Genomic DNA, 12,809 nt, shown 5'->3' on the forward strand with positions numbered 1-12,809 from the left:
GCACATTCGATTGATCGGTACTGTACATTTGATTGATCGGTACGGAACATTCGATTGATCGGTACCGCACATTCGATTGATCGGAACCGCACATTTGATTGATCGGTACCGCACATTCGATTGATCGGTACTGCACATTCGATTGATCGATACCGCACATTCAAATGATCGGTACCGCACATTCGATTGATCGGTACGGAAAATTCGATTGATCGGAACTGCACATTCGATTGATCGGTACCGAACATTCGATTGATCGGTACCGCACATTCGATTGATCGGAACGGAACATTCGTTTGATCGGTACCGCACATTCGAATGATCGAAACGGAACATTCGATTGATCGGTACCGCACATTCGTTTGATCGAAACGGAACATTCGATTGATCGGTACCGCACATTCGATTGATCGGTACGGAACATTCGTTTGATCGGTACCGCACATTCGATTGATCGGTACGGAACATTCGATTGATCGGTAAGGAACATTCGATTGATCGGTACTGCACATTCGATTGATCGGTACCGCACATTCGATTGATCGGTACCGCACATTCGATTGATCCGTACCGCACATTCGATTGATCCGTACCGCACATTCGATTGATCGGTCACGCACATTCGATTGATCGGTACGGAATATTCGTTTGATCGGTACCGCACATTCGATTGATCGGTACCGCACATTCGACTGGTCGGTAACGCACATTGGATTGATCGGTACGGAAAATTCGATTGATCGGAATGGAACATTCGATTGATCGGTACCGCACATTCGATTGATCGGTACCGCACATTCGATTGATCCGTACCGCACATTCGATTGATCGGTACCGCACATTCGATTGATCGGAACCGCACATTCGATTGATCGGTACCGCACATTCGTTTGATCGGTACCGCACATTCAATTGATCGGTACCGCACATTCGATTGATCCGTACCGCACATTCGATTGATCCGTACCGCACATTCGATTGATCCGTACCGCACATTCGATTGATCGGTCACGCACATTCGTTTGATCGGTACGGAATATTCGTTTGATCGGTACCGCACATTCGATTGATCGGTAAAGCATATTCGATTGATCGGTACGGAACATTCGTTTGATCGGTACCGCACATTCGATTAATCGGTACTTAACATTCGATTGATCGGTAAGGAACATTCGATTGATCGGTACTGCACATTCGTTTGATCGGTACCGCACATTCGATTGATCCGTACCGCACATTCGATTGATCGGTACCGCACATTCGATTGATCCGTACTGCACATTCGATTGATCGGTACTGCACATTCGATTGATCGGTACCGCACATTCGATTGATCGGTACCGAACATTCGATTGATCGGTACCGCACATTCGATTGATCGGTACCGCACATTCGATTGATCGGAACGGAACATTCGATTGATCGGTACCGCACATTCGATTGATCGGAACGGAACATTCGATTGATCGGTACCGCACATTCGATTGATCGGAACGGAACATTCGATTGATCGGTACCGCACATTCGTTTGATCGGTACCGCACATTCGATTGATCGGTACCGCACATTCCATTGATCGGTACCGCACATTCGATTGATCCGTACCGCACATTCGATTGATCGGTACCGCACATTCGATTGATCGGAACGGAACATTCGATTGATCGGTACGCACATTCGTTTGATCGGTACCGCACATTCGATTGATCGGTACCGCACATTCGATTGATCCGTACCGCACATTCGATTGATCGGTACTGCACATTCGATTGATCGGTACCGCACATTCGATTGATCGATACCGCACATTCGATTGATCGGTACCGCACATTCGATTGATCGGTACGGAAAATTCGATTGATCGGAACGGAACATTCGATTGATCGGTACCGCACATTCGATTGATCGGAACGGAACATTCGATTGATCGGTACTGCACATTCGATTGATCGGTACCGAACATTCGATTGATCGGTACCGCACATTCGATTGATCGGAACGGAACATTCGATTGATCGGTACCGCACATTCGATTGATCGAAACGGAACATTCGATTGATCGGTATAGCACATTCGTTTGATCGGTACCGCACATTCGATTGATCGGTACCGCACATTCGATTGATCGGTACGGAACATTCGTTTGATCGGTACCGCACATTCGATTGATCGGTACGGAACATTCGATTGATCGGTAAGGAACATTCGATTGATCGGTACTGCACATTCGATTGATCGGTACCGCACATTCGATTGATCGGTACCGCACATTCGATTGATCCGTACCGCACATTCGATTGATCCGTACCGCACATTCGATTGATCGGTCACGCACATTCGATTGATCGGTACGGAATATTCGTTTGATCGGTACCGCACATTCGATTGATCGGTAAAGCATATTCGATTGATCGGTACGGAACATTCGTTTGATCGGTACCGCACATTCGATTAATCGGTACGGAACATTCGATTGATCGGTAAGGAACATTCGATTGATCGGTACTGCACATTCGTTTGATCGGTACCGCACATTCGATTGATCGGTACCGCACATTCGACTGGTCGGTAACGCACATTGGATTGATCGGTACGGAAAATTCGATTGATCGGAATGGAACATTCGATTGATCGGTACCGCACATTCGATTGATCGGTACCGCACATTCGATTGATCCGTACCGCACATTCGATTGATCGGTACCGCACATTCGATTGATCGGAACGACATTCGATTGATCGGTACCGCACATTCGTTTGATCGGTACCGCACATTCGATTGATCGGTACCGCACATTCGATTGATCCGTACCGCACATTCGATTGATCCGTAAAGCACATTCGATTGATCCGTACCGCACATTCGATTGATCGGTCACGCACATTCGGTTGATCGGTACGGAATATTCGTTTGATCGGTACCGCACATTCGATTGATCGGTAAAGCATATTCGATTGATCGGTACGGAACATTCGTTTGATCGGTACCGCACATTCGATTAATCGGTACTTAACATTCGATTGATCGGTACCGCACATTCGATTGATCGGAACGGAACATTCGATTGATCGGTACGCACATTCGTTTGATCGGTACCGCACATTCGATTGATCGGTACCGAACATTCGATTGATCCGTACCGCACATTCGATTGATCGGTACCGCACATTCGATTGATCGGTCATGCACATTCGATTGATCGGTACGGAACATTCGTTTGATCGGTACCGCACATTCGATTGATCGGTACCGCACATTCGATTGGTCGGAACGGAACATTCGATTGATTGGTATCGCACATTCGATTGATCGGTACCGCACATTCGATTGATCGGTCACGCACATTCGATTGATCGGTACCGCACATTCGATTGATCGGTACCGCACATTCGATTGATCGGTACCGCACATTCGTTTGATCGGTACGGAACATTCGATTGATCGGTACCGCACATTCGATTGATCCGTACTGCACATTCGATTGATCGGTACTGCACATTCGATTGATCGGTACTGCACATTCGATTGATCGGTACCGCACATTCGATTGATCGGTACCGCACATTCGATTGATCCGTACCGCACATTCGATTGATCGGTACCGCACATTCGATTGATCGGAACGGAACATTCGATTGATCGGTACGCACATTCGTTTGATCGGTACCGCACATTCAAATGATCGGTACCGCACATTCGATTGATCCGTACCGCACATTCGATTGATCGGTACTGCACATTCGATTGATCGGTACCGCACATTCGATTGATCGGTACGGAAAATTCGATTGATCGGAACGGAACATTCGATTGATCGGTACTGCACATTCGATTGATCGGTACCGAACATTCGATTGATCGGTACCGCACATTCGATTGATCGGAACGGAACATTCGATTGATCGGTACCGCACATTCGATTGATCGAAACGGAACATTCGATTGATCGGTACCGCACATTCGTTTGATCGGTACCGCACATTCGATTGATCGGTACCGCACATTCGATTGATCGGTACGGAACATTCGTTTGATCGGTACCGCACATTCGATTGATCGGTACGGAACATTCGATTGATCGGTAAGGAACATTCGATTGATCGGTACTGCACATTCGATTGATCGGTACCGCACATTCGATTGATCGGTACCGCACATTCGATTGATCCGTACCGCACATTCGATTGATCCGTACCGCACATTCGATTGATCGGTCACGCACATTCGATTGATCGGTACGGAATATTCGTTTGATCGGTACCGCACATTCGATTGATCGGTAAAGCATATTCGATTGATCGGTACGGAACATTCGTTTGATCGGTACCGCACATTCGATTAATCGGTACGGAACATTCGATTGATCGGTAAGGAACATTCGATTGATCGGTACTGCACATTCGTTTGATCGGTACCGCACATTCGATTGATCGGTACCGCACATTCGATTGATCGGTACCGCACATTCGATTGATCCGTACTGCACATTCGATTGATCGGTACTGCACATTCGATTGATCGGTACTGCACATTCGATTGATCGGTACCGAACATTCGATTGATCGGTACCGCACATTCGATTGATCGGTACCGCACATTCGATTGATCGGAACGGAACATTCGATTGATCGGTACCGCACATTTGATTGATCGGAACGGAACATTCGATTGATCGGTACCGCACATTCGATTGATCGGAACGGAACATTCGATTGATCGGTACCGCACATTCGTTTGATCGGTACCGCACATTCGATTGATCGGTACCGCACATTCCATTGATCGGTACCGCACATTCGATTGATCCGTACCGCACATTCGATTGATCGGTACCGCACATTCGATTGATCGGAACGGAACATTCGATTGATCGGTACGCACATTCGTTTGATCGGTACCGCACATTCGATTGATCGGTACCGCACATTCGATTGATCCGTACCGCACATTCGATTGATCCGTACCGCACATTCGATTGATCGGTACCGCACATTCGATTGATCGGAACGGAACATTCGATTGATCGGTACGCACATTCGTTTGATCGGTACCGCACATTCGATTGATCGGTACCGCACATTCGATTGATCCGTACCGCACATTCGATTGATCGGTACCGCACATTCGATTGATCGGAACGGAACATTCGATTGATCGGTACCGCACATTTGATTGATCGGAACGGAACATTCGATTGATCGGTACCGCACATTCGATTGATCGGAACGGAACATTCGATTGATCGGTACCGCACATTCGTTTGATCGGTACCGCACATTCGATTGATCGGTACCGCACATTCCATTGATCGGTACCGCACATTCGATTGATCCGTACCGCACATTCGATTGATCGGTACCGCACATTCCATTGATCGGTACCGCACATTCGATTGATCCGTACCGCACATTCGATTGATCGGTACCGCACATTCGATTGATCGGAACGGAACATTCGATTGATCGGTACGCACATTCGTTTGATCGGTACCGCACATTCGATTGATCGGTACCGCACATTCGATTGATCCGTACCGCACATTCGATTGATCCGTACCGCACATTCGATTGATCGGTACCGCACATTCGATTGATCGGAACGGAACATTCGATTGATCGGTACGCACATTCGTTTGATCGGTACCGCACATTCGATTGATCGGTACCGCACATTCGATTGATCCGTACCGCACATTCGATTGATCAGTACGCACATTCGTTTGATCGGTACCGCACATTCGATTGATCGGTACCGCACATTCGATTGATCGGTAAAGCATATTCGATTGATCGGTACGGAACATTCGTTTGATCGGTACCGCACATTCGATTAATCGGTACTTAACATTCGATTGATCGGTAAGGAACATTCGATTGATCGGTACTGCACATTCGTTTGATCGGTACCGCACATTCGATTGATCCGTACCGCACATTCGATTGATCGGTACCGCACATTCGATTGATCCGTACTGCACATTCGATTGATCGGTACTGCACATTCGATTGATCGGTACCGCACATTCGATTGATCGGTACCGAACATTCGATTGATCGGTACCGCACATTCGATTGATCGGTACCGCACATTCGATTGATCGGAACGGAACATTCGATTGATCGGTACCGCACATTCGATTGATCGGAACGGAACATTCGATTGATCGGTACCGCACATTCGATTGATCGGAACGGAACATTCGATTGATCGGTACCGCACATTCGTTTGATCGGTACCGCACATTCGATTGATCGGTACCGCACATTCGATTGATCGGTACCGCACATTCGATTGATCCGTACCGCACATTCGATTGATCGGTACCGCACATTCGATTGATCGGAACGGAACATTCGATTGATCGGTACGCACATTCGTTTGATCGGTACCGCACATTCGATTGATCGGTACCGCACATTCGATTGATCCGTACCGCACATTCGATTGATCGGTACTGCACATTCGATTGATCGGTACCGCACATTCGATTGATCGATACCGCACATTCGATTGATCGGTACCGCACATTCGATTGATCGGTACGGAAAATTCGATTGATCGGAACGGAACATTCGATTGATCGGTACCGCACATTCGATTGATCGGAACGGAACATTCGATTGATCGGTACTGCACATTCGATTGATCGGTACCGAACATTCGATTGATCGGTACCGCACATTCGATTGATCGGAACGGAACATTCGATTGATCGGTACCGCACATTCGATTGATCGAAACGGAACATTCGATTGATCGGTACAGCACATTCGTTTGATCGGTACCGCACATTCGATTGATCGGTACCGCACATTCGATTGATCGGTACGGAACATTCGTTTGATCGGTACCGCACATTCGATTGATCGGTACGGAACATTCGATTGATCGGTAAGGAACATTCGATTGATCGGTACTGCACATTCGATTGATCGGTACCGCACATTCGATTGATCGGTACCGCACATTCGATTGATCCGTACCGCACATTCGATTGATCCGTACCGCACATTCGATTGATCGGTCACGCACATTCGATTGATCGGTACGGAATATTCGTTTGATCGGTACCGCACATTCGATTGATCGGTAAAGCATATTCGATTGATCGGTACGGAACATTCGTTTGATCGGTACCGCACATTCGATTAATCGGTACGGAACATTCGATTGATCGGTAAGGAACATTCGATTGATCGGTACTGCACATTCGTTTGATCGGTACCGCACATTCGATTGATCGGTACCGCACATTCGACTGGTCGGTAACGCACATTGGATTGATCGGTACGGAAAATTCGATTGATCGGAATGGAACATTCGATTGATCGGTACCGCACATTCGATTGATCGGTACCGCACATTCGATTGATCCGTACCGCACATTCGATTGATCGGTACCGCACATTCGATTGATCGGAACGACATTCGATTGATCGGTACCGCACATTCGTTTGATCGGTACCGCACATTCGATTGATCGGTACCGCACATTCGATTGATCCGTACCGCACATTCGATTGATCCGTAAAGCACATTCGATTGATCCGTACCGCACATTCGATTGATCGGTCACGCACATTCGGTTGATCGGTACGGAATATTCGTTTGATCGGTACCGCACATTCGATTGATCGGTAAAGCATATTCGATTGATCGGTACGGAACATTCGTTTGATCGGTACCGCACATTCGATTAATCGGTACTTAACATTCGATTGATCGGTACCGCACATTCGATTGATCGGAACGGAACATTCGATTGATCGGTACGCGGTACCGCACATTCGATTGATCGGTACCGCACATTCGATTGATCCGTACCGCACATTCGATTGATCGGTACCGCACATTCGATTGATCGGTCATGCACATTCGATTGATCGGTACGGAACATTCGTTTGATCGGTACCGCACATTCGATTGATCGGTACCGCACCTTCGATTGGTCGGAACGGAACATTCGATTGATTGGTACCGCACATTCGATTGATCGGTACCGCACATTCGATTGATCGGTCACGCACATTCGATTGATCGGTACCGCACATTCGATTGATCGGTACCGCACATTCGATTGATCGGTACCGCACATTCGTTTGATCGGTACGGAACATTCGATTGATCGGTACCGCACATTCGATTGATCCGTACTGCACATTCGATTGATCGGTACTGCACATTCGATTGATCGGTACCGCACATTCGATTGATCGGTACCGCACATTCGATTGATCGGTACCGCACATTCGATTGATCCGTACCGCACATTCGATTGATCGGTACCGCACATTCGATTGATCGGAACGGAACATTCGATTGATCGGTACGCACATTCGTTTGATCGGTACCGCACATTCAAATGATCGGTACCGCACATTCGATTGATCCGTACCGCACATTCGATTGATCGGTACTGCACATTCGATTGATCGGTACCGCACATTCGATTGATCGGTACGGAAAATTCGATTGATCGGAACGGAACATTCGATTGATCGGTACTGCACATTCGATTGATCGGTACCGAACATTCGATTGATCGGTACCGCACATTCGATTGATCGGAACGGAACATTCGATTGATCGGTACCGCACATTCGATTGATCGAAACGGAACATTCGATTGATCGGTACCGCACATTCGTTTGATCGGTACCGCACATTCGATTGATCGGTACCGCACATTCGATTGATCGGTACGGAACATTCGTTTGATCGGTACCGCACATTCGATTGATCGGTACGGAACATTCGATTGATCGGTAAGGAACATTCGATTGATCGGTACTGCACATTCGATTGATCGGTACCGCACATTCGATTGATCGGTACCGCACATTCGATTGATCCGTACCGCACATTCGATTGATCCGTACCGCACATTCGATTGATCGGTCACGCACATTCGATTGATCGGTACGGAATATTCGTTTGATCGGTACCGCACATTCGATTGATCGGTAAAGCATATTCGATTGATCGGTACGGAACATTCGTTTGATCGGTACCGCACATTCGATTAATCGGTACGGAACATTCGATTGATCGGTAAGGAACATTCGATTGATCGGTACTGCACATTCGTTTGATCGGTACCGCACATTCGATTGATCGGTACCGCACATTCGATTGATCGGTACCGCACATTCGATTGATCCGTACTGCACATTCGATTGATCGGTACTGCACATTCGATTGATCGGTACTGCACATTCGATTGATCGGTACCGAACATTCGATTGATCGGTACCGCACATTCGATTGATCGGTACCGCACATTCGATTGATCGGAACGGAACATTCGATTGATCGGTACCGCACATTTGATTGATCGGAACGGAACATTCGATTGATCGGTACCGCACATTCGATTGATCGGAACGGAACATTCGATTGATCGGTACCGCACATTCGTTTGATCGGTACCGCACATTCGATTGATCGGTACCGCACATTCCATTGATCGGTACCGCACATTCGATTGATCCGTACCGCACATTCGATTGATCGGTATTGCACATTCGATTGATCGGAACGGAACATTCGATTGATCGGTACGCACATTCGTTTGATCGGTACCGCACATTCGATTGATCGGTACCGCACATTCGATTGATCCGTACCGCACATTCGATTGATCCGTACCGCACATTCGATTGATCGGTACCGCACATTCGATTGATCGGAACGGAACATTCGATTGATCGGTACGCACATTCGTTTGATCGGTACCGCACATTCGATTGATCGGTACCGCACATTCGATTGATCCGTACCGCACATTCGATTGATCGGTACCGCACATTCGATTGATCGGAACGGAACATTCGATTGATCGGTACCGCACATTTGATTGATCGGAACGGAACATTCGATTGATCGGTACCGCACATTCGATTGATCGGAACGGAACATTCGATTGATCGGTACCGCACATTCGTTTGATCGGTACCGCACATTCGATTGATCGGTACCGCACATTCCATTGATCGGTACCGCACATTCGATTGATCCGTACCGCACATTCGATTGATCGGTACCGCACATTCCATTGATCGGTACCGCACATTCGATTGATCCGTACCGCACATTCGATTGATCGGTACCGCACATTCGATTGATCGGAACGGAACATTCGATTGATCGGTACGCACATTCGTTTGATCGGTACCGCACATTCGATTGATCGGTACCGCACATTCGATTGATCCGTACCGCACATTCGATTGATCCGTACCGCACATTCGATTGATCGGTACCGCACATTCGATTGATCGGAACGGAACATTCGATTGATCGGTACGCACATTCGTTTGATCGGTACCGCACATTCGATTGATCGGTACCGCACATTCGATTGATCCGTACCGCACATTCGATTGATCAGTACGCACATTCGTTTGATCGGTACCGCACATTCGATTGATCGGTACCGCACATTCGATTGATCGGTAAAGCATATTCGATTGATCGGTACGGAACATTCGTTTGATCGGTACCGCACATTCGATTAATCGGTACGGAACATTCGATTGATCGGTAAGGAACATTCGATTGATCGGTACTGCACATTCGTTTGATCGGTACCGCACATTCGATTGATCGGTACCGCACATTCGATTGATCGGTACCGCACATTCGATTGATCGGTACGGAACATTCGATTGATCGGTACCGCACATTCGATTGATCGGTACTGCACATTCGATTGATCGGTACCGCACATTCGATTGATCCGTACCGCACATTCGATTGATCGGTACCGCACATTCGATTGATCCGTACTGCACATTCGATTGATCGGTACTGCACATTCGATTGATCGGTACTGCACATTCGATTGATCGGTACCGAACATTCGATTGATCGGTACCGCACATTCGATTGATCGGTACCGCACATTCGATTGATCGGAACGGAACATTCGATTGATCGGTACCGCACATTCGATTGATCGGAACGGAACATTCGATTGATCGGTACCGCACATTCGTTTGATCGGTACCGCACATTCGATTGATCGGAACGGAACATTCGATTGATCGGTACCGCACATTCGATTGATCGGAACGGAACATTCGATTGATCGGTACCGCACATTCGTTTGATCGGTACCGCACATTCGATTGATCGGTACCGCACATTCGATTGATCGGTACCGCACATTCGATTGATCCGTACCGCACATTCGATTGATCGGTACCGCACATTCGATTGATCGGAACGGAACATTCGATTGATCGGTACGCACATTCGTTTGATCGGTACCGCACATTCGATTGATCGGTACCGCACATTCGATTGATCCGTACCGCACATTCGATTGATCGGTACCGCACATTCGATTGATCGGTACGGAACATTCGATTGATCGGTACCGCACATTCGATTGATCGGTACCGCACATTCGATTAATCGGAACGGAACATTCGATTGATCGGTACCGCACATTCGATTGATCGAAACGGAACATTCGATTGATCGGTACCGCACATTCGTTTGATCGGTACCACACATTCGATTGATCGGTACCGCACATTCGATTGATCCGTACCGCACATTCGATTGAGCGGTACCGCACATTCGATTGATCGGTCATGCACATTCGATTGATCGGTACGGAACATTCGTTTGATCGGTACCGCACATTCGATTGATCGGTACGGAACATTCGATTAATCGGTAAGGAACATTCGATTGATCGGTACCGCACATTCGATTGATCGGTACCGCACATTCGATTGATCGGAACGGAACATTCGATTGATCGGTACCGCACATTCGATTGATCGAAACGGAACATTCGATTGATCGGTACCGCACATTCGATTGATCGGTACCGCACATTCGATTGATCGGTACTGCAATTCAATTAATCGGTTCGGAACATTCGATTGATCGGTACCACATATTCGATTGATCGGTACCGCACATTCGATTGATCGGTACGGAACATTCGATTGATCGGTACCGCACATTCGATTGATCGGTACGGAACATTCGATTGATCGGTAACGCACATTTGATTGATCGGTACCGCACATTCGATTGATCGGTACCGCACATTCGATTGTTCGGTACGGAACATTCAATTGATCGGCACCGCACATTCGTTTGATCGGTACGGAACATTCGATTGATCGGTACCGCACATTCGATTGATCGGTACGGAACATTCGATTGATCGGTACCGCACATTCAATTGATCGGCAAGGAACATTCGATTGATCGGTACCGCACATTCGATTGATCGAAACGGAACATTCGATTGATCGGTACCGCACATTCGTTTGATCGGTACCGCACATTCGATTGATCGGTACCGCACATTCGATTGATCGGTACGGAACATTCGTTTGATCGGTACCGCACATTCGATTGATCGGTACGGAACATTCGATTGATCGGTAAGGAACATTCGATTGATCGGTACTGCACATTCGATTGATCGGTACCGCACATTCGATTGATCGGTACCGCACATTCGATTGATCCGTACCGCACATTCGATTAATCCGTACCGCACATTCGATTGATCGGTCACGCACATTCGATTGATCGGTACGGAACATTAGATTGATCGGTACCGCACATTCGATTGATCGGTACCGCACATTCGATTAATCGGAACGGAACATTCGATTGATCGGTACCGCACATTCGTTTGATCGAAACGGAACATTCGATTGATCGGTACCGCACATTCGTTTGATCGGTACCACACATTCGATTGATCGGTACTGCGCATTCGATTGATCGGTACTACACATTCGATTGATCGGTACCGCACATTCGATTGATCGGT

Source organism: Apostichopus japonicus, chromosome 16, assembly GCF_037975245.1.
Source record: "Apostichopus japonicus isolate 1M-3 chromosome 16, ASM3797524v1, whole genome shotgun sequence".
NCBI lineage: Eukaryota > Metazoa > Echinodermata > Holothuroidea > Aspidochirotida > Stichopodidae > Apostichopus > Apostichopus japonicus.